The following is a 26733-nucleotide window of genomic DNA, read 5'->3' as shown; positions in this document are numbered from 1 at the left end:
CAATAATTCTAAGGCGTGCACTCTGATGATATTCCAAGTGGTTGGCGGCGGCACCACCACCATCCTGCCCTACTCTGCACCACTCTGCAACACTCTGCACCACTCTGCAACACCCTGCACCACCGCGCCACACTGCAGCACCGCTCAGATTTCGACGTTTTGATATGGCGTGAGGCTATATTGGCAATCTTCTGTGGTCCCATCCATCGGCTCCTTCTGATTGTGAATGTGCGTGGAATTGTAAATATCTGCGACTGCAATTGCAATTAAAAGAAAGCAGGCGTTTGAGGGGTTTTCGGGGCTATCTTCCTTCTCGAGAGGGGACATACATACGTACGTATATGTATACGTATGTACATACCAGCTGCAAATGCAATCTGCGAGCATGGCTTTTGTGCATGTAAGCGGCTCTTTTATAAGCATCGCTTATCAAGCTGCAACGCCTTGTAGTTGCTGTTGTAGTTGCTGTTGCAACTGCAGCATTTGTTGCAGTTGTTGTCATTGGCAGATGCAACAGTCGATTGGCAAAAGGCAGCACGCAAAAGTGCAGCAAATCTAAAGAAACTGCCGACTTGATGGACGAAGTTTAGAATACCCTTGGATTCACTTACGAAGAGGAGTGATTCAATGTGTGATCACTTAAAAGAATGCAATACAATATATAGTATGTCCCTACTATATGTGGAAACTTTAATTTTCACATATTTGTAATGCATTTTATTGACCTTTCATTGTGGGCATGGTAATCCAAGTAGATACTACCTACCGGACTGCGAGGAAAAACCAACGCACGCCCAGGCCATTGAAGTGAAAATCAGAGTGAGTCATGGAAACATGGACTCATATGAAGACGGCAAACGGGAAGGAGAACGAGAAGGAGAACGGCCCACAGACAAAGGCCTCATTAGGTGGGGTCGGTCTATAGACTGAGAGACTTGCAACTGGCAACTTGGAACTTGCAACTTGGAAGTGGCAGAAGGGAACTTGCAGCTCGGTCTGGCGATCGTTTCAATTTCAGTTTCAGCGTTGGCGTTGAAAGCGCGTCGAGCACTCCTCTTTAACTACATAGTTACAGTCATTGCAGGATCCGCACGATCATCATTATCGTCATCATCATGTTGCGCCCATAAAGCGAATTATGCCATTTGCGTAAATTATTGTCAAGTGGCCCCGGCACACTAAATCATAGAGATGCCAGGCTCCTGATGCCCGATACTGGATACTGGATACTGGATACTAGAGTTCTTTTTCACGCCAATCAAATGGTTATGGCTTACTCTTAGCTCGCTTTTATTTTTTTCTGTTTGAGTACATCGCGGAAAAGGAGTGAAATCAAGAGTTCATCGGAGGTGACCCACAAAATGTGTGGTTAACGATATCCCTGCGAAGTTCATATTTATTTTTGCGATGGCCTATTAAAATATACAACTTTATAACTTGTTCCACTTTTGGGGTGCTTCATGTTCTCGAACTGCACTGCTGCTGGCTCCTTCGAACTTTCTTATTAAGAATTATATATGCAGCCATAATGAAAAGCCATAAAAAATGATACTTATAAGAGAGCAGCTCGTCGCTCCCCATCCTATGGCACATTTGCCACATGCATATGCAGCTCTTCGGCGCAAGAAGAATTTGACCCAGAAATTCAGAAATTGAATGGAAGTTGCAGTTGCAGTAACGCGGAAGTGTTCTTTTTTCTCTCCTTTTTTTTTAAATTTTTTTTCTTGATTTTTACTGCGGTTTATTGCCGAATACTGGAGCTTCTGATGCTGAGATGTGGCTGCCTTTCAGCGGGTATAAATAAATTTAATGACTCAATTTGTAATGAGAAATGTGGGCTGTTTGTTTGCACTGATCGCCCGAGGATCGCACTCGTAAGCTCCACTTGCAGATTTTCGCCATAATTCTGCTTAAATTGAACGGATCGCGCTGCTGTGTTGGTTTTAATCAAAGGACCGTTCAGTGGGGAGGAACATTCGGTTCCACTTAAATTTAAATAAATTACATAATTTAACGTATCTTTGCCCCCAGAAAGGAGAGTTCTTTGTTCTCTCGCTTGAGAAATATCCAAAAAATATGCAAATTCATGTCGATTCCTTGGCGTTGACATCATGCTTAAAAACAGGTTCATAAATTGCGAAGCATTAATTTGGAATTTGGAATTTCCCTTTGTTTAAGTAAGTATTATATGCCTTTTTTGTAGGTACAGCAAAAACCACTTGATTGCAAATTGTAATACAAACACAGGCCAAATTCTTGGGCTTTTAAATGTTGAAATTGTACGAAATTTATGACAAGAGTGTCAATAGGCCGTAGCACATAAATGCTGTTAATTAACATTTATTGTTTGCTGATATACTACAAAATAAGATAAATAGAAAAAAAAAAACGAATGGCCAAATAGCTGGGAAGACAACAAAAGAGTCTTTCTGGCCATAAAACGGCATTCAATTTGCTGGCAATAAAACTTTATGAAGGTTTGTATATTTTTGCGCATTGTTTGCTATTGAAAGTGGAACTCGAGCGTTTTAGTCGTGGGCGATTTGCTAAAAGCGATGCTAGGCACTAAAATATGTTTTGTAAATCCCAAACAACTATTCCCCTTCCTTTCAACTGATAAGTTAGCCGTCTTTGTTCGCTCTAATCAGCAAAATGAAGACTGGCGACTGGTAATTAACCCAGTGCATTTTTGACCGCTGCCTGCTGCCCATTGAGTGTGTACAAATTTGTATCTTTATGGCTCACAGAACAATTTAAAGGACTGACAAACCAAATTGATATGATTGGGGCAATGGAATGGGGCAGACTCCATTTCTTGCGGCTTCCAGTCTTGTAAACAAACTAATTAAAACTGACACTGACGGCGGATGACAATTTACGCAGCTGTCTGGGAAAAAAAGGGAGTGCTAAGCTGGCTTTCCTCCCTTTGTTGCAATCTGCTTAATTGAAATGTTGCACGCACAATTGCCCAGAGTCCAATGGCTGCACTGCCTCAAAGATGCGACATTCAAATGGGAGTTGAAACTCCCATTGAAAATGGAAATGCAATTCAAGCAATTATTATTTAAATTGGCGGCAACAAATTGGCTAATGAGGCATTGGCAACATGTTGCCAACAGCTGTTGCTAGCAACACATGTTGGCCACATTTTCCAGCCAGCAAATAAATAACTAAAAAAAAAACGAAAATAAGACGAAGAAAAACCAGCAGCCGCCACCAAGTTATGACTCTAACATGCCAAATGCAAAAATGCCAACAATTTGTGTGCACACACACCTAGATGCTAAAATGATGATGACGGTGGTGCTGTTTTCTGTGGTGCGGTGCCTTGGTGGTTCAGTGGTTCGGTGGTGCTGCTGACAACGACGACAGTCAGTCTGGCAAGACATGCGAAACGTGGGCAAATAATTATACATGGATACCCCCAACCAGCTCTCGATCTGGTCGCTCTCTGCTATTTTTTATTTTTTCTGCTCAAGCGATCTGGCTGCCATTGTAATTGTTGTCTATTTGGTGTTGGCTTTTAGCGTAAATGCAAAACAACAATAAAGCCACAATAACAGCTGTCGATCAGGCCTAACCCCTTGATAAACATTCAAGCCTTTGTAGATCTTGAAATATGATTGCTAAAATTCTGAGTTAAAAAATAGTATAGCTACTGATTTCTTAGCTATCTAAAAACATTCGTTAGAATATATATAAATACTCCTTGATATGTATATATATTGAAACACAATTTGTTAAATGTTTTTCAACTGTTTTAATGAATTAAAAATAATCTGCTTTAAACAGAATTTAATATTGAACCGAACTAGTTACCTAAAAGTCCGCCATGCTTCTAAAGGGTTAACTGAAATTGTTACACATTTTTGTTATTACCGCCCGTTGTTGTTTGCTGTTTGCCGTTTGCTGTTGGCCCCGAGCTGACTTCCAAGCCCAAGCGGTGACAATCATAATTTTTCATAACTCAACCGGTTTGCGGAGAGACCGACTGACGTTTTATGCTTAGCTAGCTTGTCTTGTGCTGGCGGCAGTTTTGCAGCATACGAGTGAGTATACAATGCGGGACGCCAAGTATTTGGCGCAGTGTACACATGCCGCGCATGCGCAGTGTAATGTGCGCACAAGTGTCGTCGGCGTTGGCGTTGGCGTCTCTGGGTTTTGGCCAGGTCCGTGGAGTTGGCCCAAACGACAGGGGGTTCAGGGGTTCAGGGTTCAGGAACGACGTCGTGCTCATTGCACAAAAGAATAATGTGGCATGTGCTCGGCCTGTAATTACCTTGCCTCTCCAAGTGCCACAGCGGGATTGTGTGTTGGTGTCTTGGAAACAAAAAACTGGCTCTCGTAATTAGCCGTATTTTTTTTTGCTCGCAATGAAGGGCCTTGGGCCAGGGCATTATTTTTATTTTTTGATTTGCATAAAGCGAGAGATTTATGACTATAAGGCGGCATTTCTTGAATATCAAGGTTGGGTCTATAAAAGCCGTAACAAAATAAACCGATGCCTGTAATAAAGTAAGGTACCTGCCCCAAAATAAAATTAAAGTTATCAAATCGTTTTTACTTTTTTTCAAATGTGCAAAGTTTGTTCATTGAATCGTTTTATAGACACAGAAATTGGTCTGACATTTTGAGAGCATGTTTCAGTTAAAAAGTAAGAAACCGTTTCGATTTATTTTATCTCCGGCCGCTTTGAAGCATCAGTAATTCTTTTGGCTTGGCATTTAGGCGGTTGTTATTTCTTTTTTCGGTTTTTTTTTTTTGGTTTTTGTACATCTGTGAAATGTAGACGGCGCAGAGCAGTCTATAATTTTCAAACATTCAAGTGCCCATCAGAGCAGACCAGGCAGACCCATTTTTCTTTGGAGGCTGTCTTGTGAAAGGAAGTTTGCGGCTGCTTAGCTGCTTAGCTACATTGCCACATTACATTGCCAAAATGCCGAGCAACTTGATCAGCAATAGTAGGAACTGCAACTGCAACGAGTGCAGCAACTGCAGCAGCAACTGCAGCGGCAGAAACAACAGGCAGCGGCAGTAACATGAAAAACTATTGCAGCTGCAATTACTCGCACTTCAAAATGCCAACATTTTGCACAAAGAGAATTTTTCGTTGTTGTTTTCCCAGCGCCTGCTGCTCAGCCAGCAAACAACAACAACAGCAACAGCAACAACAAAAGCCCAATGTGGCAACATCAATCATTTTGCATTTGCATGCAACAGACAGTAGCCCAACAACAACAACCACAACAACAACGAAAACAACAACCCTCGTGTTGCAGTGGGAAAGGCAAAAGTGAGGCATAAATTAGCTGGAGGCTTTGTGTTAAGTTTAAATATTGCACTTGCCCCTTCAGATACCCGCTTTAATCTACATTTTACCATGGTCTGCTTAGCTTCATGGAAGTAAAAGTATAAAAGTGTAAAAGTGTTTCCCCGAAGTCTTTTGTTCAGCTGACTTCATTCTAAAGATAAAAGATACTCGCAGCACTTTCGCTGCCGCACAGTTGCAATCCATTTGGCGTATTTTATTACCAACACAGCATGACTCATGACTCACGACTCAAAAACCGATCCACGATGCGTTGTCATCTTGGGTCTTCATAATTGCTATTTGTTTGCTTTTTACGGCTTTTGCCCCAGAGCAACCTAGTTCCCATTCACCCACACAGAAACGCAGAAGAGGACCATTTAAGGCACTCCTCAGACTGTCCACATCCGTTCTGACTCCGTTCCAGAATTGGCTGTAAAACCAATCACCTCTGTGCTCATGGGATTTTCATATGCATCCCGCTTTATGGTTATGTGACTAATACATACTACCAAGAAACGCAATGGATATATATTCTCGGAACTTTTAAAATGTATTAAAACAAAATTTATAAATTGTTGTTTGTCTGAACAGAGGAGGAGTTTCCTAGATTTTCCCTAAACATGCTTTTACTACTTTGATTAGGAATTCCCATTTCCAGGTCTCTATTCTGAAAGTGTATGAACAATTAATCTGATAGTTTAATTGCCGTAGAAGAAATCCTTATTGTTTGCCAGTTCGTGTTGGCCGCATAAAAGACGCTGACATAACATTTCGCAGGCGAATGATTTATGCTAAATCCGAACGGAAAATCGCATAAACGGACAGGCTTATCTCAATGAGCTGCTGCCAATGGCGAATGGCCAATGGCCAATGGCCATGGGGGCCAACTGAGAAGCCACCGATGGAGTCCCGGACTTTTGGCCATACATGCGTGCAGCCACGCAGAAAAATCGAAAGAAAACAAAAAAAAAAGCCAGAGAAAAAGCACAAGAGGCGATATTGATAGGCGCAATTAATTATACGCGCCTCACACTGACAGTAAGCGTTTTGCTTTGGTGGCACCGTCTCTACACATCCCCCTCTCTCTCACTCTCGTTCAGCACTCACCACTATCTATCTCATTCCCGCGGCGATCGAGCGTCGTTGCCGCGTATCAATGACCAAATGACATATTAGCCTTCGTCTTAGTGTAAAAAGCCGCGATAACTTTGGCAGACGCACACGCAATGTGCCCCCAAGAAAGCAGCAACAACAAACCTTCAAACCACCAGGAGAATACAAAAAAAAGAAAAGAAAAACAAAAATATGTAGAAACCAAAACTGCCACAGCAACGACGTCAACTTAGAATCTAATCGTTTATTGAACTCCCGAGTCAAACCAGAAATCGAACATAATACGCATACGCAGCGTGCGCCGCCGCATGAAACCGCTTGCGGTCTACGATTTTTCGGTAAACTGGAGCAGACAGTGTCCAACTGTGTCGCTCTGCTGGCCCGCTGGCGGCGTTGAGAGCTGGAAATTACGACCCCAATCCCCCCGTTGGATCCACCACCCCCCACAGGGCTCCAGATTTCGATTGGGGGGCCAGCGGACTACAGTGTGGGAAAATCATGAGTAATCTAAATACCAGCATTAATTAGTCGAATGAACCATTTGCAAGCTTATATACCAGTTATAATTTAACTCTGTGGTGAATTAGAAATTGGTTTTAAAAATGTCAAATACCAATGATCAACATAAGTACTTCATTTATTTACATTTATATTCTTACTATTAAGGGATTGTATACTGCAATAAAATATTGTTTTTTAAGCTTTTAAACGCAAGAACGTATGTGTTTAATTACAACCATTTCTTTCTTTTCGTGTAAGCTGTATATGAATATGGATTATGCTGGGGGAATAGGAAGTTGATGTGCACGTTTCGTTGAAATATGAGTAGCTAGTGACTTTATCTCGGTGGCCCCGTAGCAACTTAAAAACACAAACCCAACCAAAGCAAACCAAAACCAAACAAAGTTGAGTAGAAGGGAAGTGTAGAGACTGGCGCCAATGATTTCCATTGCATTCATTCCCATGAACTTGGAGTGAATGCAACTCCCACGCTTTAAAGTAGCCCATTTGGAATATTTGTCACGTCTTTGTTGCGGCTTTGAATGGTCGCTTTCCTAGAGGAAAGTCGCTTCAATTTCACAGGCCTAGGCCAGCCCTTTTATAAAGTTCTATTCTACAGAAAGTATATTTACGAGCACAAAGCGTGCGACGTCTGCTTGGAATTCTGATGGCTTAGGGATCAAATAATAGCTTTAAATTAAAAAAAAATTTATTTATTTCTCTTTTCAATAACTGCACAATATCTACATTTTTCTATGCCTCCCTTGCGACTGCAGTTCCGAGTTGCTCAGCAATTTCGACATTATTTAATAAGTATGAGGGCGTAGCCGGCAGCTTAGCGGCTTGAAAAACCAACAGAAATCGATGGCAAATTGTCAGTTACTACTGTGTAATCAGCCGAACAACCGAACAATAGCAACAATCATGGCTTGGCAATGCTTTCAGCTTTCAACTCTCCACTGATTTGCTAAACAATTACGAGTACACTCGGTGAGTACTGGCCGTATACTCGTACAACAAATAGGTTCTACAAGCACTTTAGATAAGAATCTTAATAGAATTGCCAAGCGAAATGCAATCCCAACATACACACACACAGATGCACCTTAAAAGTAGGGACTAGAGTTGCGACCTAATGATATTTATCAGCAATTCGTACAATTTCCATGAGGGCATCATCATATTTACAAGTTAATATTTACGCTAACAAGATCTGCCCGTGCCCACAACTAAGTTGGTGATCTAGCCACAGGCTCGTTGGGTTCTTTTACTTGGTATCCGGGATCCGGGATCTGGCATCTTGGATTCCCATTCCCATTCTCATTCCCATTGCCTGCACCATTCGTAGCACAAAAGGATCGCAATGGCACACGGCTATGGAGATGGAGATGGAGACACTTAGATATCGGGGGAGGGCGACATGAGTAGACAAGCAGAATGCTTGTTAAAGCGCACAACATGCAGATTTCATTAAAGATATCGCCGGATGGCACTGCAGTCGCTGAAGGGAGCCACTTTGCATGTGGCAGACGGAGAGCAAAGGCTGGCGTGCACTGAAAGAAAAGTGCGAACTTGGGACCTGCAAGATACATAGTTAAACTGAAAGAATAAATAACATTTTATTGCCTGCAAACCTGGTGCTATCATTTAGCAGTTTACTTCTTAAAAATATTAGAATATTTACTGTTCCGACTATCTGTAAGATCACATTCGCTCAGTGTACAGAGTCAACGAGAAACAGTGATTTCAGCGGATGTTGTTGTTGATGCAAATGTGGTGCAATATGCCTCACTGCGGATGGCGAATTTCTGACGCGAAAGTGAAGTGAGTCCGCTGGCAGAACTTCCTTGCTCGGAGCTTCTAATGAAAGTCCAGCAGACCGAATGACTAAATGACTGAATGACCAACTGACGGACTGGCTGAATGTCCGAATGTCTGGGCTAGCCTTTCCCACTGTGGCCTAATAGCTCTGGTAATAAAATGGCAATTAAGTGCCTTTATGGCCGTGTCCCATCATCCTGTGCTGGTCCACAGCCGTGGGGCATCCTTTTATGCCCCATGGCCGGAGCCCCATAAAAATACTTGTTTACCCATGTAGCAACAACTCTATACTCTATGGCCAGAGCAACTGAATCCTGGCTTGGTAATTCGCCTGCGGAATCGGCGGTAACTGTGGTATCTGCGGTTTTGGTTCTACATTTTTTGTATTTGGCAAATCGGTTTTAGGGCTCATCTCTCGCCCGGAATTGTTTATGTTTATTGTGGGCATAAGTTTGTGCTATTTTATAGTTTTATCGCTTACACATGTCGAACGCAATTTGGCCGTTGGGCGGGCCAGTCTACGTTTATTGATTTTAAGTGTGAGTTTATGCGCTGCCCGGATAAAAGGGATCCTATAAAATAATGCCCGGCCCTATTGGATTCGTTCAGCATGTCAACCTCATAAGCAGCGCACACGAATTAACGCTGGCCACTCGGATTCCCCGCCGGGATTGGAAATGAATCTGGGGCTGTGGGGATCGGCATCGGCATCGGGATCTCTGTGAGATTTCTGAGATGCAGCATAAGCATAACCCAAACAAATCAGAAGATTAAAACAGATCTGGCCATCTAGGCACTTGTTTGGATTGGCTTTATGGTCAACTGGTGAGTAGATGAACAACAGCACAACCGACACTTTAGAAGCTCTTTGAGTGGCAATTTACGCATAATCAGCCTGTTAAAACCAGCTTGATTGCTGATCATTGTGCACTGCGCAAAATGCTATAGGTAGTCACTTAAAAGTTATCAATTTTACACATTATTTATAACTTTTTCATACTTTCTCATTGTTTATACTTTTACTCATATGTAATGCTTTCCTAAGTCGTAAAGTTGGCGCAATGGGGAAATCCCAGCAGTCACAGTATATATTTTGCAATGTGCTTCCGACTGATTGCCCCTTTGTGATTTGATTTTAGAGTGCGGTTTTCTCTGACGGATTTCAGCGAAGACTCCATGACAAACCAATTTGAATCAGCAACCAATTTGAATCAGTTTTAAGTACGGTTTTCAATGACTGGCCTCGTGAGTCACTCACTCTGCGTATGCGTAATATTTCTTTACGGCTTGAGCTGTCTTTTCTGCAGTTGCTCTCGTTTCTCTTAACAAACTGACGCTTTTCGCTCTACCTGGGCAAAATGAATTCTTTATCGCTCTTTGTTTATTTTTATGTCCATTTCCAAAGTATTAGTTATCAGAAAGAGCAACGAGCTCTTGTCTCTTTCACCACCTTTTTGGCACAGCTAGTTTTAGATGTATTAATGGGAATTCGATTTGGAAATATTTGACTTTGATTTGAGTCACGGCCAGTTCACGAGAATCTCTTATTGCTCCGCAAGAACTGAGTTATTCCGAAATCGTGTGTACGCTTATTGAAATGCAAACAGTTGGGGAGCAACATAAGCAACAGAAGCAACATGACATGGCAGTACATATTTGCATGGGAATTAGAAACAAGAAACGCTGAATATCTGACTTTGGAGTTTCTGCGCTGGCGCAGAAATCTTGTTCGGCATGGGGCGGCCATATAGCGACGGCATGCCCCATACCAAAAATAACTCGGCATCCAGCAACATCACATCAGCAGCAGCAGCAGCAACAGCAACAGCAGCAGCAGCAACAACCGCAGCAGCAGCAGCAGCAGCAACAGCACACGAGCAAACTCAAACTTGCCCAGCAGCAGCAACACAAATGGCAACATTAGCGCAAATTTCAACGGGGCACAATTTGAATTTGAATTTGAATTTTGCTTTTTGTGCGACACTCACAAACACGTTTTCTGTATACATTTATTTTGCTTTGCGTTTTTGGGCCTTTTATAATATATATATATAGAAAAAGCCAAGCCAGAGCTACAGCAAACTGAAGTCAGGCAAAAAAAAAAAAAAAGAATTCCCCCAGAGCCAATGACTCCGAAAAAAACATGTGTTGATTAACATAAATGATTTCTGTGCGGCTCAAAAGCCAAAAAGCCTGTTCGTCTGCCATTTGTAAGATGTAAAAGCATTTTTGGAAATCTGTATTGCTGCACGGTGTCAAAACGTAAATAGCAGCTGGCAAATATTTATTGACTTAATTGGCATATTTGCTCGGCTCTGGGAAAGTTTAGCTTTTAAGTTAATTAAGAAATTTGTTACATACCTTTTTTTGCTGCAATTTTCATGCAAAATATCCCGGCGAATGTCCCACACTGCAAAGAGAAAGCCAGTAAAGAAAGGTTAGTTTATTTGTCAACTAATCAAGGCAATCGTTTCGATATTTGGGCTTTTGTTTTGAAGCCAACAAAAATGAAAATATTGGCGCACAGTGCGTTATATGCTAATTTCACGCTGTATCTTTCGCATGATAAATGCCTTGACTAAATGCATAAATTTAAGCCAAGTTAAGCAAACAGCTGAGCAGCTGAGCAGCTAAAAGCAGGTAGTTCGCTGTTTTAAGGTTGCTAGGCCAGTTTCGTTTGCCCAGCTGAACACGAAAAATAAATTGACACAACCCTACTCAAGAGCCTAGGCCATAAACTTTAAGCAAATCGATAATGCAATGCGGCATAAATTAGCGGGCGATGCGATGAAGATGCATAGGAAACATAGGTGATATTGGACGATTTGTGGCACAAAATCATACAACTTAATCTAAGAAATAATCAGATTTCATTTGCCTGTAAAACATTCGAAAATAGCAATACTACAGCAACAAAACTTGAGCAACATGCCGTATTTTCCACGCTTTTCGTGCCGAAGAGCTGACCAATATGTTCAGGAAGCACAAGGCCAACACGAGTGACGTTGATTGCGAAATGTCTCATATAACTTGCAGAACAGCTTGCACAATTTTCCGGACAACACGGGCCCAAGCAAGTCGTCTTCTTATTCGTTGTTTAACATATTTCTATTTTTCCATTTTCGCATTTTCGCATTCACCATCCTTCCTTTTGCAATTCAATCAGCTGACATACACTCGTAGTACGTAGTACGTAGCCTCCTGGCCATCGGAACGGAACCAGACGTCATTTGGAATACAAATCGCCCGATGTGGCACATCAGGTTTCGCCATGGTCGTCACTCAAAGCCCAAACTGAAACCAGTAGAATTTCTAAACTGGTTGAGCGACACAAAAGGCCGAGAGCCAGCCACTATTCTCTATTCACTACTCACTATTCACTTCTATTCACCATTCGCCACTAACAATGCATCTCGCATTCTATACTAAATGTATAACGAATTCCGGTAGGCGCGGTGTGCTGTTTTTACTTTCAAATGCCGGGCATATTTCCACAGATATACTGATTTACCCATGGCAAATGACTGGAAGATCAAGCCCTGTCAGCTCTGGCCAATTTGCGTGTGTTAATTGAGACTAACTGCCCCGCTAGACGGCGGCCCTAGTGCTTTGATTAATTATAGACAGGCCGTCATAATTTACGACTGCTGACTGCGGAGTGTGTTGTGTGTTGTGGCTACTTGCATGACAGAATGCAATGGAAAATGGGAAGATTCGTGGGGGAAATGTTACACAACATTGCGCATCTGAAAATGAAAGCCGCCCCCCCTTGAAATCGTTGTGTTTTTCTAACCCAGAAAAATAAGAGCGCTGCGAAAGAAAGCAAACCACTCGAATAGTTGACAAATCATCGCCAGATTTACTTTTCAAGAATTAATCCCGCAAATCTGCAGACTCATGGCCTAATCAAAAGTAAGAGTTACCGAAATTGTTCATCAGCAATGAAAATAAGAAAATATGACAAAACTGGGCACCGAATTAACCCATATTTTGCCAAGAGATGATCGCGAGCTCAAGACCCCAAGTGGAATAGTGGCAGAGTGGAGTGCTTGCGTGCCTAGAGCTTATTGATCGAACTGATCGAACAACAAATGGCAGTTGCAACTACTGACACACCTTTGGCCATAAAAACGAGCTATATGGATATATTGTATATATAGGTTTTAAGCCGAAACCGAGCTGCAACTGTTGCAATAATGAGCAACTGCCAAAGGGAGATAAGGCTGTGTGTGGGTGCCACCGAAGCGGCGAACCACCTGCATTTTCTATTTACCATTTACCATTTTCATTTTTCCATCTGATGCCGCTTGATTCGCAATTCGAAAGCCTGCCAATCAGTTGGCTAAAAGTGAACAATGAACAACTGCCAACTTGGCTGGCCCAGCGTGTGACTGCCAAAATATTGCATTGTGTGCACACGATTTCGTTATGCATTTCAAATGCAAATTGGTTTTGAAAGGTAATTGATCCCCGGGCACTCTGCGCGACTCAGTGACAGAATTATTCTTCGATTGCGACTTTCAAATGCAGCGCAGGAAATACAAGAACCGAACACAAGAAACCGAAATCTACAAAGAAATACAAAAATAAAATAAAAGGTGCCCACAAAAGATTTGTGAACTGATTTCGTATGCTGCCAGCAAACACAACGAAATCATGGAAATTAAATAAACTCCGCACGATCCCTGGCACATTTATAACTTTGAACTTGACAGCCGCTGACTAGATGCCAGTAAAACATTCCAAGGCACCTACAGTCGAAGCTCCCTAGTGCTGGAAATTTGGAGTTTCTAGATTATTATACAGTTTAAAAAGTATGTATACTTCATATAGCGATATTTTTAAGGTAGTCATTAGCTGTTTTAGAGAGGTGGTTTTCTAGAAAGAACGACATTAATTTGTTTCATTAAGTGCCCTATATTTCATCGTAACTCCAAGTTCTGAAGTCCCCACTGTACTCAAAAACCAATCTAGTTTTATCTGCGTTTCTTTGCTATGACAGCGTTAATTGAATTTCATTTTCATTCAGATATTCCGATTTCCCGGCAGCTTTTTGGGTGAGCCGAACCGAATAGAGCTCTTCTAATCGGGCTGCATGGTTCATTGCGCATGCAGGGAAGCGTTACAAATTAACCCAGTTATTTACGATTATTTCGTTTTAAATTTGGGTATTATTAATAATATTGTATTGTATAGGTGCGATCGATGGCGTTCTGGAGATGCAACTGAGCTGGCGCAGCGGCAAGATCTTGTAAATTGCATAATCGCCCAGCTGGCCAGCCAAGTTGGTAGGTATGCTGTTTGGACCTGACTCGAATAGTATCAGCATTTGTATCTGTATCTTCTAGCCCGGCCTAAAACGTGTTTCCGCACTCGACTGCTCCATTTTGACTCCGACCAAGAGTCGGAGTTTCGAGTCGTAATTGCCCTGGCAATTTGCAATTGTGCGGCTCTGGTTCTGGCAGATTGATGCCTTAGTTTGATAATGGCCAATGTCGAGGCATGCAATTTTAACGGTTGCACGGTGTCAGAAAGAAAGAAGAGATCCCCGGCCTTTCGCAGATGGAGATGGAAATGGAGATGGAGATGGAGATGATAATTCCCGGTAGCCGAAAACAAAGGGCAACAAACTGGTAACTGGTAACTGGCAACTGCAACTGTGTCAAGTGAGTCACACAGAAGACAAAGATGAACCCAATTCTGATTCTTATACTCATACTTATTCTCATTCGCATTTTCTCCCATAAAAAAAATCATCAGTCACGTGCCCTCTTAGCCATCTTTTCAGCATTTTTTCCCGTATTCATGCCAGCGCTCTATTGTCTGGGGAAAAATGCATTTAAAAAACGATACAGGTGACAGAAAATTAGCAAAAACAAAGTGTTATGTGCGACAGCTGAAAGAGCGACAATTAGGCGCATTTTGTGTGTGTTTCGTATTTTTTCTTGTCTGTCTGCCAGTTGGTGGCCATTGCATTCAATTCAATTCCCCCAAACCCCAAACCCCAAACCCGAAAATTGTGCAATAACAATTTGCGCTGCACAAAAATGCGCGAGCAGCTTGGCCAGCAAAATCAAAAAACAAAAACAAAACAAAACTAAACGAAAAGTGAGACAAGTTGCGTGGTGGCTTTGTTGTTTTGTTACACTGATACGAGAAATAATTTAACAATTATTTATACATTTATCATGTTTATTACTTTATTAAAAAGAGGGCAATATCCTCAGTTGATTTAAGCAAGAGGTATATCTTATTTCAATGTTATATGAACCAAACTACAACTCAGTATAAGTCCATCTATATAAATTATCTTTGTAAATTCTTCTGTTTTTCCCAGTGTACTTGCAGTCAAACATGTGCCTGGGGGTGTGGTGCTACAATTGTTTTGGCCTGGGCACAATATTTGAGACATCGTAAAAGTTTCACACAGTTCATTAAGCGAAACAAATAAGTGAATAGAGTTTAATTGTGCAATCGTCTGCGATAGAAATTGTCATCACCGGCAATGCGATCGCACCATAAATGGTCAAAAGCAATGGCAGCTTGGGATGGGGGTGTTAATGGTCCCCTAAGCCTAATGAAGGTTAATGGACAGCGGGCGACATGGAGACGTGAAATTCGTGAAAAGGCAGTGGAAAATTGTCAAAAACTGTTCCAATGCCCGTGGAGTTGGGGGCATAAATCATGCAAAATGTACAGTTAATAAAACGATCGAATTTCATTAATTGTAAATTAAGCCCGTAACCAAAAACGCACATGAGAGCGAGACAGCGCGATCGGGTGGGTGCGAGTGGGTGAGCAATAGAGGACGCTTGCATTTGGAAATGGGTTCGAGCCGTATTTCCCTGGCTTTAGCCTGGTCCGCTGGTGTTTTCCCTCTTCTGGGGACGAGCCACGACAACCACGCGGAAAATGCGCGACAAGGCGACGACGACTCTGCGATGGCGACAACTGCATGCCACGGAAAAGCTGCTGCTGCTGCTGCTGTTGTTGCTGCCACCGATACTGAAACAGAAACAGAAACAGAAACAGAAAAAGACGCGGTTTGGCATGGCTGGGGATGGAATGATGATCGCTGTGGCATGGGCTTGTACACTGCGAGAAATACTTGGCAAATGTTGAGTATGTGTTTAGAGAGAAGCAGAAGAACACACTGCTGTCTCTCTATCAGTTTTAAGCTTGATCTAACCAAGATGTTTCTACTAAGAGATGAGAGTTTTAAGCTTGATCTAACCAAGATGTTTGTACTGAGAAATGAGAGTTTTAAACTTGAAGTTTCTACTAAGAGGTGAGAGATGTTCTTAGTTTAAATACTATCTACCCTGTTTCTTAATTTAACAAAACTTCAAGAATTTCAGTTTATTTTACATATCAGTTTTTAAACCTAACACTAGTTATTTAATGACCCTAGCGAAATCCTACGTAAACCATTTTTAATGGTGCTATTTCAACCATAAGCTATCTATATTCTATTTGGAGTTCTATGCCATTATTTAACCATGTTTTTCTCCAAGTGTTGATCAGTGCGTGGTATGGCGTGGTGTGGTGTGGTGGTGCAGCTGAGCCCGGGTTTTGAGCCTGGGTTTGAGCCGGCATTGTTGATTGGTGGCTGCAGTTGGCTGGCGACGTTAATTTCACTTTAACAAACATTTCGCTGTCTGCCGCCGAGACCGAGACCGCAAATGCCAAAGCAGACTTTTGCGGCCTGTGTGACAGATCATATAGAAATGTGTTGCATTTCTAATCAAAACGATCGATCAAACGGTAGTTTTCTGTAGCGTTTGCCTCTCAGCTGCAGATTGAGTTAGAGTTTGAGTTTCGAGTCGTACGCGTATGAGTATCAGTATGAGTATGAGTATGATCATGAGTTATGTATCAGCGATGTGAGGCACACATATGGCGCTGGTTTGTTTGCCTAACCGTCTGTCTGTCTATCTGTAGATCTGTATATCTTTCTGACAGATCCGTCCCTTTCCCCTTTTTTCTCCATGTGTATTCGATTTGTCTGTCTGTCCGTTTGTCTGTCGTTTTGTCTGGCTGTGCGAATGCCTCAGTTGACACACGATACCCTGCTTTAATAACGGTGGCCTGCATCTGTGTTTGCGTTTGTCAGCCGGTCGGTTCGATTCGATTCCCCATTTGATGATCGATCGCTGCTGAAAACATAATTTGGTCGGCGGCGGATCTGTTAGGGAAATGCATTGCCCAAACAAAAAGTCTCAATTACACAGGCCGTGTGGAAAGGAAAGGCGGCCCTATTATGCCGTATTATGCCTAATGGCCCAGCTAATAGCCTTCATCCCTGGCCTTAGCCGTACGGCATAGCTGTATGGTAGACCCCCAATTCGTAACCCTTAACCTTTTGCTGCAGCCCCCTTTGATCGGTAACAACCTTGAATCGCATGCTATAAACAATCAAAAACCCATTAACGCCTGCTACGAAACCTTTTAGAGGGACCTTGCCGGCTCTCTGTTGGTTTACGATTATTTACCAACATCATTACGATGAGGCTGCACATTTTCTCAAGAACTATTACAGCCACTAAGCGAAATTAAACAATCTACATGCGGCTACATTCGAACACTTGGAGTCGGAATAATAGTTATGCAAATTAGATGGGGGCTTTAGAAGATGTGAATACGTTATTGCTTTAACACTAAACAGTAAAGTCAGATCTATTATTGTTAAATTAAATCTTAAGGCTTCCATGGTAGTTACTATCTCAGTTCCAAATTTAGTGTTATTATTGCATATGTATTCTTATATTACATATTTCATTTAGAGAATTAGAAAATGCGTTGCTTTGGTGATTATTTCAGAGACATATGTGTTTCTCAACTGATACAACATGTGTGGGATCTATACTAGTGACCCCAGCTGTATGCTTAGATGCAGCATCTGTGGAAGTGGATGCAATGATCCTTCACCCCCACAGCAGCCAGCTCTTGGCGACCCTTCCCTCGTGCCCACGATTCGAATAGAGAAACAACGTTTTGTATCTTTACATTTCTAAGAAGCATTTAATGCCCAAGCGAGCATTGCGTGCCGCAGTCTGCGTTGCAGATAGATTCAGAGTCGGATACAGATACAGATACAGATGCCGATTTGGATGGCGATGTGCTGCTGGGAAGCCTCCACGTAATTCCAGCTTTAAATCTGCCTGGGTGCCACAAGTGTGACTATTAAATTGGCGGCGGTAATTTCAAGTTGTTGTTTTCCCCGCCGCTTTTTTTTTTTTCGCCTGGCCAAATGTCCGCCATGGGCACGGTTTTTTCGGTCTGACTCTGGGACCACACAACCAATTCTGTGGGATCGCCGCTTTGGGTTTGTTTGCTTTTTCCTTGCTTTTGCTTTGCTTCGCTGTTGCTTTTGCTTTGCTGTTGCTTTGCTGTTGCTTTTGCTGCTGCCTTAACTGAAATTAACCCTCTCGTGTGTGCGTGCGTGTGTGCCTCACTGTCTGTGGGGCATTATGCAACCGCTGCACAATCGCTGCGGCACATATGAAAAGCGAGTCTGAGCCGGGGCGCTCCTCTCACTCCGTTCTCGTTCAATTGAATTTTTATGACGAATTTTTATGCCCCAAAAAGCGGACAGTTGAACTCTGGCTGCAGTGGAAAAAAAAGTATATCATCACATATGGGTCATTAATTAGGCAGTTTTGGAACTGTGAGTGCTGGAGTGAGTGACCTATATATAAAAGATTATGCTTGGTGCATACAAATCTTTAGAAAATGGATTAACAATACTCTTTAAGCACTTAAATATAATGCACTTATTTATTGAGCTCTCACTCCTTTTGGAATAACTTTCGCATAAGCGCAGATCATATTTTATTGGTTACAAAACCATTATTTTTCCCTGTGCATATTGACTGGGCCACCCAGGACTTAATTGCCATCTCCGATGGGTAATTAAAATCAGCACGGCGTCCATAGCTTCGCGCAATCGCAGAGCATCTGCTGGCATTGCAGAATCTGAATCTGAAGAGAAAATCTGATTAGCGACCTACGCGCGACATTTTGCAGAATTATGGCGGCATTTTCTGGGCTGTCAGTCGCAGTCCAGGCAACTGACCAGTCGGGCGTTGCCCACACGCTCCGCCGGCGGCTGTCAGAACGGTTTAAGGAGTCGCCTTCCAAGCCGCCCAACTGCCAGACGGGAACGGCCATCGGGTGACAAATCAATAGCCCGCAACGTAGGCAGAGCAGCAGGATCAGAAGCAAGTCCAGTCTCCAGACTCGAGACTCCAGACTTGGAACTACAGACTTGAGACTCCCAACTCCCAGCTTCCAACTGCACTGGTCCATCGAAACTGCAGCGAAACTGCAGCGAAACTGCATCGAAACTGCATCGAGTGTAGGCATTAAATATGCTGCTGACACTTGGAAATCTGTCCCCCGGTAATCAGCAATAAGACATATCTCTCGCTCACTGCCCAACTCGGCTGCCAGTTGATATTGCGACATGATCGAGAATCTCCACTGGGGCGTGGGCTTTGTAGCTCTGCAGCTTTGCTGGTCTGCTGCTAATTAAACGGCTTTGCTGCCCTGGCTGAGCGCAAAAAAGTACACATAAAAGTGAACAAAAATTGAGGGGGAAAATACTCAACTGAAAACCAGAAAACCAGAAAGTTATGAGACAACGACAAGCGTTTTGTAATGTACCAAGTTTGATGAGTTCAAAGACCGGACGTTAAAATACAAAGACCTCAAGCGGCGCTCACTGGAAATCGTAAGATAATATACATTTTACAACCGGTGGTTACAGACGACCAAACGACCAACCATAATGGTCGGCTCTAAGGTCAAGGACTTGGAGAATAAACTTGTGGCCAAAAAAATATATAATCTGAGGCCGAGAAACGGAAATGGGTCGGTCATTAGATCAAGGTTTCTATGTCCGGCAAAGATCAGAAAAACCACCAAAGAAGCTCTGAAAATGGAAGCGGATAATTAGATCGACAGGCAGATATAAGCCCTATTAAAAGCTGTTCCAGCTGACATAATTTGTTTGATTGTCTAATTCAATGTGCGATTCGAAAAACGCTGCAAGTGATTTGCATTTTCCGGTTGCCCTTAGTTTGCGTCCACAATTGCGCATTGAGATTTTATCCGGCGTTGAATGCCAATTCTAATGTATGCGCAAAAACAAAGCTACCTCTTCCAATGGCCTGCGAATGCAAATTTTCCCCCTTTCAGTTTTTGTTTCCTTTCTGGATGAGCAGGACGTCGCTTTGGTCTGTCCAAAAGTGTGGGGCACAAGCCAAAAAGGGGGCAAAAGGGGCAGCTGACTTTTATCTTGTCACAGAAAACTCGGATTTGCTCCCCTGTTTTTGTCTTTGCTCCTCGCAGAAAATAGCTGAGCCAGCCAGTCGAGTTGATGTATGTGTGCACTGGGAAAATTGGCTAGAAAAAGGCTTTGGAAAAGTAGGAAATTCACTAAAATGTAGCAGAGCCTTTAAATAATTAAATAGTTATAACCAATGGAATTGGCTTACTTGGTCAGCATTGGATGCTGATGATCCATTTTTAATTGCATTCTAATGCAAGTGACGACCATTGTTCTCAGTGCATTTGCGCTGCGACTTGAAGCTCAGGGGACCAAAAAATAACACAATGCGACTAACGATGTCTGCTCGGGAATGGCTCGACAGACTTGATACATTGTTGGAGGAAGTGATCTCATCGTAAATTACAAATTACACAAAGTCACGATATCAATTTCAGATATACCCGATGTGTTTGTCGCTCTAGCTGTTTGTTGTTATAATTAAATTGTTGTTATTTTTTTCGCTGCGATCAGCGCACCCAACACGAAAAAGAAATGTTCGGAAGAAAAAAAAAACAAACCAGCCATGGAAATTGATTAATGTATTTAAATTGATTGAGCGAGGCGAAACGAAGCGAAGAGGCAGAATCGGATGAAGAAAAAAGCCCACCAAAGGCCGACTAATTGCAGAAGAATATCTCGAAAAGCCGCCACAGAAATTAACATAAATAACAGCAACAAAATCGTTTGAGTTGAGGTTGAGGGTCAAACACCTACGCCTGAAAAAAAGTTAACTTTGCTCCAGCACACGAGGTTCATTAGTAGCAGATCAGCATATAGATCTTTGGGTATTGTACATATGTATACATATATCTAAGTTGACTATATGCCCTATTTACCGATTCCGGCTGGCGAAAGGTGACGATGCTGACCCATATGCGGTGAAAGCCCCTTTAATCAGCGACGCGGGATTTCGCCTTGATTTTCCACGGAAAATGCGGCAAAGTGCCTAGTCATGGCCCAAATACTATTAACTAACTGTGGCCCATTTCTTAGCCAAACAAATTCGATCTATACACACACATACGCCCCCACAACCGCCGTAGAATTTTAATTGGAATTTCATTCGATGGCGATGGTCGAGAAACCGAATCTGATGATCTGGTTACTTCTGGGCTTAATCTGCCACTGTGATAATGCCAGAATGTGAATAATTTGACGGTAAATACCTGCCATTAAAATTGTTTACGATAACCATATCGTAGCTATTTGTTATTGTGTGATAGGAAAGTAGCTAAACCTATTACTGATTATTTAAAAATATCCAAGCAGAGATAAGCATTTCGAGTATTGCTGTTTGAAGATTAAACCTCAGCTGCGTTGCTTGCATGTTTTGCAAGTAAGCGCGTTTTAAATTTTGGATTTCATATATAATTTCATGCCATCGAAAAACTCCAGCTGCAAATAAAATGCACTTCCTTGAATCTCTCTCTGTTTGCCCATTCGATTTCTGTTGACACTGCTGGTGGGGCATCAAATGCGTGGCCAAATATTATGGGAGATATTCATCGCATACGCAAATATTGCTGCAGCTAAGTCGCAGCTTAATTAATAAAGCAAATACAAATATTTTGCTATTTGCCCGCTGTGCATTAAAGCCCAGGTGAACTTATGCAATTCGAGTGCACAACAACGACGGCCATAAATTTACACATTGTCATGTGCGCCGCGCTCTTTTGTGGCACATAATATTATTTTTTCCCAGCATGTTTTCGCCTTTATCTGCTTTACTGCCGCCACTGCCCAAGTGTCGGTTGGCGTTGCGCTTTTCTAACAAATTCTGCCAGCTCGAAAGCTGGCTAAAAATATTTGCCAGCACAAGTGTTTCAATTTCGGAATTTCAAACAGCCAGGCGGGCAGTCAGGTAAGAAAGATATGCGATATGGCCCAGATGTCGGGATTGTATGGATGTCTGAATGTCTGGAAGTCTGGCTTGTAGGTGGTTATGTCACCTGGTCGCCGAGCTGCTGATTGTTGACATGTTGCACATGCACATGCACATGCCCAAGCACATGCAACACTTGTTGGGTTTTGCCAACGACCTTCAGCGTTTGGTAACTATGAGCATTTAAGCGACATCTCAGCGATGCGGTCCTGGCCACAGACAAGGTCAACTGCATGCATATACAATCAGCTGGCTTTTTATGTGCATTACAAATCAATATAAATCGAAGAGTTATAAAAAGCTGAGCAGACCATAAATAAGAGGCCGCTCACAATGAAATCTGAAGTCTGTAGTCTGAAGACGGGAAACTGGAAACTGGAATTGGCCGGGTGAATGGCTGCTGTGGCTTTTGCTGCATTGATAACCACCGGAGATGTGTGCTCTCGCCTAGCACATAAATCTTTTCACACCCAGAGGACTGCGACTCTGGCCATCCAGAGCCAACTAGATGGCCAACTAGCTAACCGGCTTTGTATCTGCGCAAAGTGCATGTAGTTTTGAAATTTGAGCTACGCATGCGACGACCACAACCCAAGCCAAAGCCCAGGCTCAGCTCAGCTAATTACTAGACCAAACCAAGTTCTGGAAATGAGTTGAAAAATAATAATAATAAAACACACAACGCTGTGATTATCGCTAGTCATAATTTACGAAAAAGCAAAGAAAAAACGAGAGACACCTTTTTTTTGTGTTTTAATTGGCAAAGCGAAGCGGCATGATATCATATTGTATATACTAGAGACAGTAATCATTTATTTTTAGCCAAATTGACAGCCACCGAGCGGCCGATAAAAATGGCTAATTAAAGTGCGAGAGGAAGCGAGATAAGCGACACCGTGACTATGTAGCCTCCAGAGTATTTATATATATTTATACATTTTTTTACAAATAAATGGCGGCTTATCAATCTCGGCTCATTTGTCGTCTGGTGTGAATGATTGCCACTTGGCGCGGTTCAAGGTTCAGAGCCATAAAAGAGAGCCAGAAAATGCTAACAATAAGGAATCGAGTTCGGAGTCGAAGTCGAAGTGGAAATCAGTTTCACTTTTCATTCATCCTCACTGACCTGCCCATAAATGCCAACTCAGCATTTGAATTGTTCGCACAACAGTGCGTATGATTGACGTGCGCAGCCATGGAGAAATTAATGAAAAACTAGGCACAATAACAGCAACTTGCCGTAATATGAAATTCACCTTAAGCATGGAAAAGCGCACGGAATTCGTAATGAAACAGCAGAAAAGAAAACAACAACACAAATACGAAATAAATGTGTTTTATGTACGAGTCTATGCCTTGATTGCGTACCTCGAAAATGTTTACAGCACTCGCTATTTTCGTTCAATACAACTGCACACACGGCGTATGCGCAATCCGAGCTGCTTTTCACTCATTTTTGCTGTTTTTGCTGCTGTTGCTGTATTGCTGTATTTGAAAACGCATCGTGTCGTATGGCAATCAACGCGCACAGCTGGAAACTTCTAAGTTTGTTTACACAACAACATCAGCAGCAACACCAGCAACACCAGCGGCATCTTGAAATGGGCAAAAAACTTACAACAATACACACCAAAAAGAAATAAATTATTTCCATTTTTTCCATTTTTCGACTGTTATTTCTTTTTTTGGGCAAGTCCAGCGCCTGTTTTAGCTTTTTTTTTGCCTCAGCTGCTGGTGTTGTTTTCGTAGTTGTTAACATTAACGAGTTGCCAGCCAGGGAACACAACAAATAAAACTTCCAAAGCTATAATATTCGTACGCATGAAAGGCAACAAGGAGATTTTAAAGTAATTCAAGTAAAGCAAGAGGCCTATTAAATTTTTAATTTTTATGATACCTCATATCGGCTGCAGTAAACAGACGAATATTTTACATAACTTGGAGGCTCTTAGGAATTAGTATTACGGCTGCCATAAAACTGTTTTAAATCCGATATTAAAAATACAGAATGCAAATGATACACTTAAAGAACACTGTATTTTTTAAATAATTGAATTTTGCAAGTAGAATCTCTTGCAGAGGTCTCTATACACTTAACACTATAACTTAACTCACAGTAAAGCGCGGCTTTCCATGTAACATTATCGGCAGCTGAAAGCCAGTTCATTGAGGTCAGCTTTGGCCGATTGGTTTCTTTTTATGTCCAGCTTATCAGGAGCGTAAGTGTTTCTTTCCATTAGTAGCCACTGCTGCACTTGAGTTCTGAGAAGCTTTACTGGTTCAACGGAAGATGATTGTTTAAACAGTTGAAAACAGTTATGTTGCATTATATTCATAACTTTGCAAGCCACTTTTCTAAGAGCAGTAGTAAGGTAGTGATTTATCTGGCTGACGTTCCCTCATAATATTTTCTTTCTGTGCGCACTATCTTATCGCCAAATAAAGACCGCAAGTTTTCCAATACTTTCATTCATACGCGGAATTCCATATGGCTTCCATGGAAAGTTTGCTTATCTGAAGAGTGGGAGCAATCATACGAGTATACGAGTATTCGAGTATTCCTGATAGCGATTCTTATTCAACTGCCTTGAAAAGAAACCCGACATCCGACGTCCGACGTCCGAAATCCTATCCGGCATTCCATTCACCCACATTTGCGGATGATATTTATGCACTCGCCGAATGAAATTCAATACTCCGCGTTGAGTTCATGAGTAATGCAACCCAGTAATGCAGCCCACCTTGACTTAATTTGCCGCGTCTCTTTTTACTTTGAAAGTTGCAACGAAAACAGAATTCACACGGAACCGCCTTTCAGCGGCGCTTGGCTTTTTCCATTCAATGTCAAGTCGAAAGGTGAACTCTGGCCAGAACCGCAACCAAAGGCAGCCCCACCATAAATCACTAATGACACCAACTTTATCTGTCTGTTTAAACAGCCATAAATTCTACACAAGAAAAAATCAAAGAAAAAACACAAGAATGAGCAACGATCTAAAAGGTTCTAACACCTCACCTCTCACTGCATTCATAATTTATGCGATCTCCAGACAGGCGCTCTTTGATATCAAATTATTTTCGCCGCCACATGAGTTATGGCGTTTTGCATCCGCCGGCCAATTTGGCCCAAAAAGGGGCTTAAATCCCGGTCCAGCTTTTATTTACTTGTACATATGAATGTATATACCCATACTTTTTGATGTTTTTGGGCAGCTAAAGTGAACCAACTTCCTGCTTCAAATTTAATTAAAGCTGCGGCGGCTTATGTAAACACGTATTTCGTAGTTTGCATAAAAATTATTATAATTACACTCATAAATAATGAGAGAAACAAAAGTCTATTGCTCCTAAGTCTAGTCTGGCACCTAAATCACTGAGATTAGCTCACCGCATTAACATCTCAAAAAGCGATTCAGCTCACCGAATTGGGCTGCGATTGGATTTTATACGACCGAATGGATTTTCGGCGATAATCGAAAGCAAATTGAATTAATAATACGCGGCTCCATAGCTGTCAGCATAACTTTGAGTTATTGAGTTATTGTATTGGGGAAAATCGTCATAATTTCCACTAATGTGTGCAGTTGCCACGCGAGTGACCTCGCTCACTCGCATTTTCTATCAAATAGAAATTCGTTTCTACTCTGTATTTTTTCGTTTTTCGTTTTTGGTTTTGATTTTTCTGTTTATCAGCTGCTTTCGTATGCCAAACGCGCTTGTCAAATAAAATTTGGGGTTTATGAGACAGTTTAGCGATTAAAAATCGGAGGGAAAAAATCCATCGAAAACTGCCTTTCGATGTCAACGAAAGCGATTAGAAACTGTCGCTGAGAAATATTGTAAAGAAAGGGGCAACTCGAAAATTATATTTAAATGTAAATTAAGCGCATCTGAAGCAACTAAATATAAGTTATTTTAGTGTTTTAAGTAGTGAAAGTGTGGCACTGGGAGTGGGTGCGAACTACGGCTTAAAATCGTAGGGGATTACGTAAGTCTGGCTTCTTGGGGCCTCAAAAAAGGGGCGGATGTGGGCGTGTCACCGAGCCATTTATCAGTTAATCGCAGCTTAGAAACACTCGCAAGCGGCTTTTGTTATCGATGGCATTATGCAGTATTCGTGAAAACAAAAGAACGCAGCCCTAATGCCAACGATCTATTTGAGTGACTTTTTATGCAGGTATCTATAGCAACTTTAAGGGTGAGTTGTCAGCACTGCACACTTCGGGATATATTTCCTTTGGAGAAAAATAAAAATAAATTGAATTTGAAATGGAAGCAATTAAAATGTGAACCCCACTTCAAGCAGCAACCAGCATACGGTTGCCGTTTGGAAATTACCACCATGATCGCCGTTCGTTCGACAATTCCTTTACAGCTGTGTGTACCCAAACATTCATTTCGTGTGCTCAGCAACCACAAAAACTCATTGCAAACAAAATGATCGACGATAATGCTAAAACAATAGCTGCTGCTGCTGCTGCTGCTGCTGCAACAACATTTTGTCTGGCTGAAAAGACAATGTTTGGCGAGTCCCGCATTTAGCGACAATTAAGAAATCAAACGTGGCCTGTGCTGGGCAATTGTAATGAAAACCGCTCACCAGGAGCAGCAGAAAGACAGCAGCAGCAACTGCAGCGGCAACTGCAGCAGCAACTGCGGCAGCAACATCAGATGCAACAACTGCAACAGTAGCAATCCCCGATGACAGGCCACGAGTCAGACTTTCCACTCTAATGCAAATGTGCAATTAAATTGTTGACGTTGCCCGCCGTT

General features: G+C 42.1%; 1 protein-coding gene across 1 annotated transcript in view; it reads right to left on the bottom strand.

Annotated features, from left to right (window-relative positions):
• The window catches only part of LOC120451084 (rho GTPase-activating protein 7), a 94099-nt gene that overhangs the window by 51950 nt on the left and 15416 nt on the right, over positions 1 to 26733 (bottom strand). The window contains exon 3 of the mRNA XM_039634451.1: positions 11108 to 11156. The gene's annotated coding sequence lies outside the window, so the exon portion shown is untranslated. The remainder of the gene's footprint in view (positions 1 to 11107; positions 11157 to 26733) is intronic.

The sequence above is a fragment of the Drosophila santomea genome, chromosome 3R (assembly GCF_016746245.2).
Source record: "Drosophila santomea strain STO CAGO 1482 chromosome 3R, Prin_Dsan_1.1, whole genome shotgun sequence".
NCBI lineage: Eukaryota > Metazoa > Arthropoda > Insecta > Diptera > Drosophilidae > Drosophila > Drosophila santomea.
Note: the sequence above shows the minus strand (reverse complement) of the source record. Positions and strands in the feature narration are given on the sequence as shown.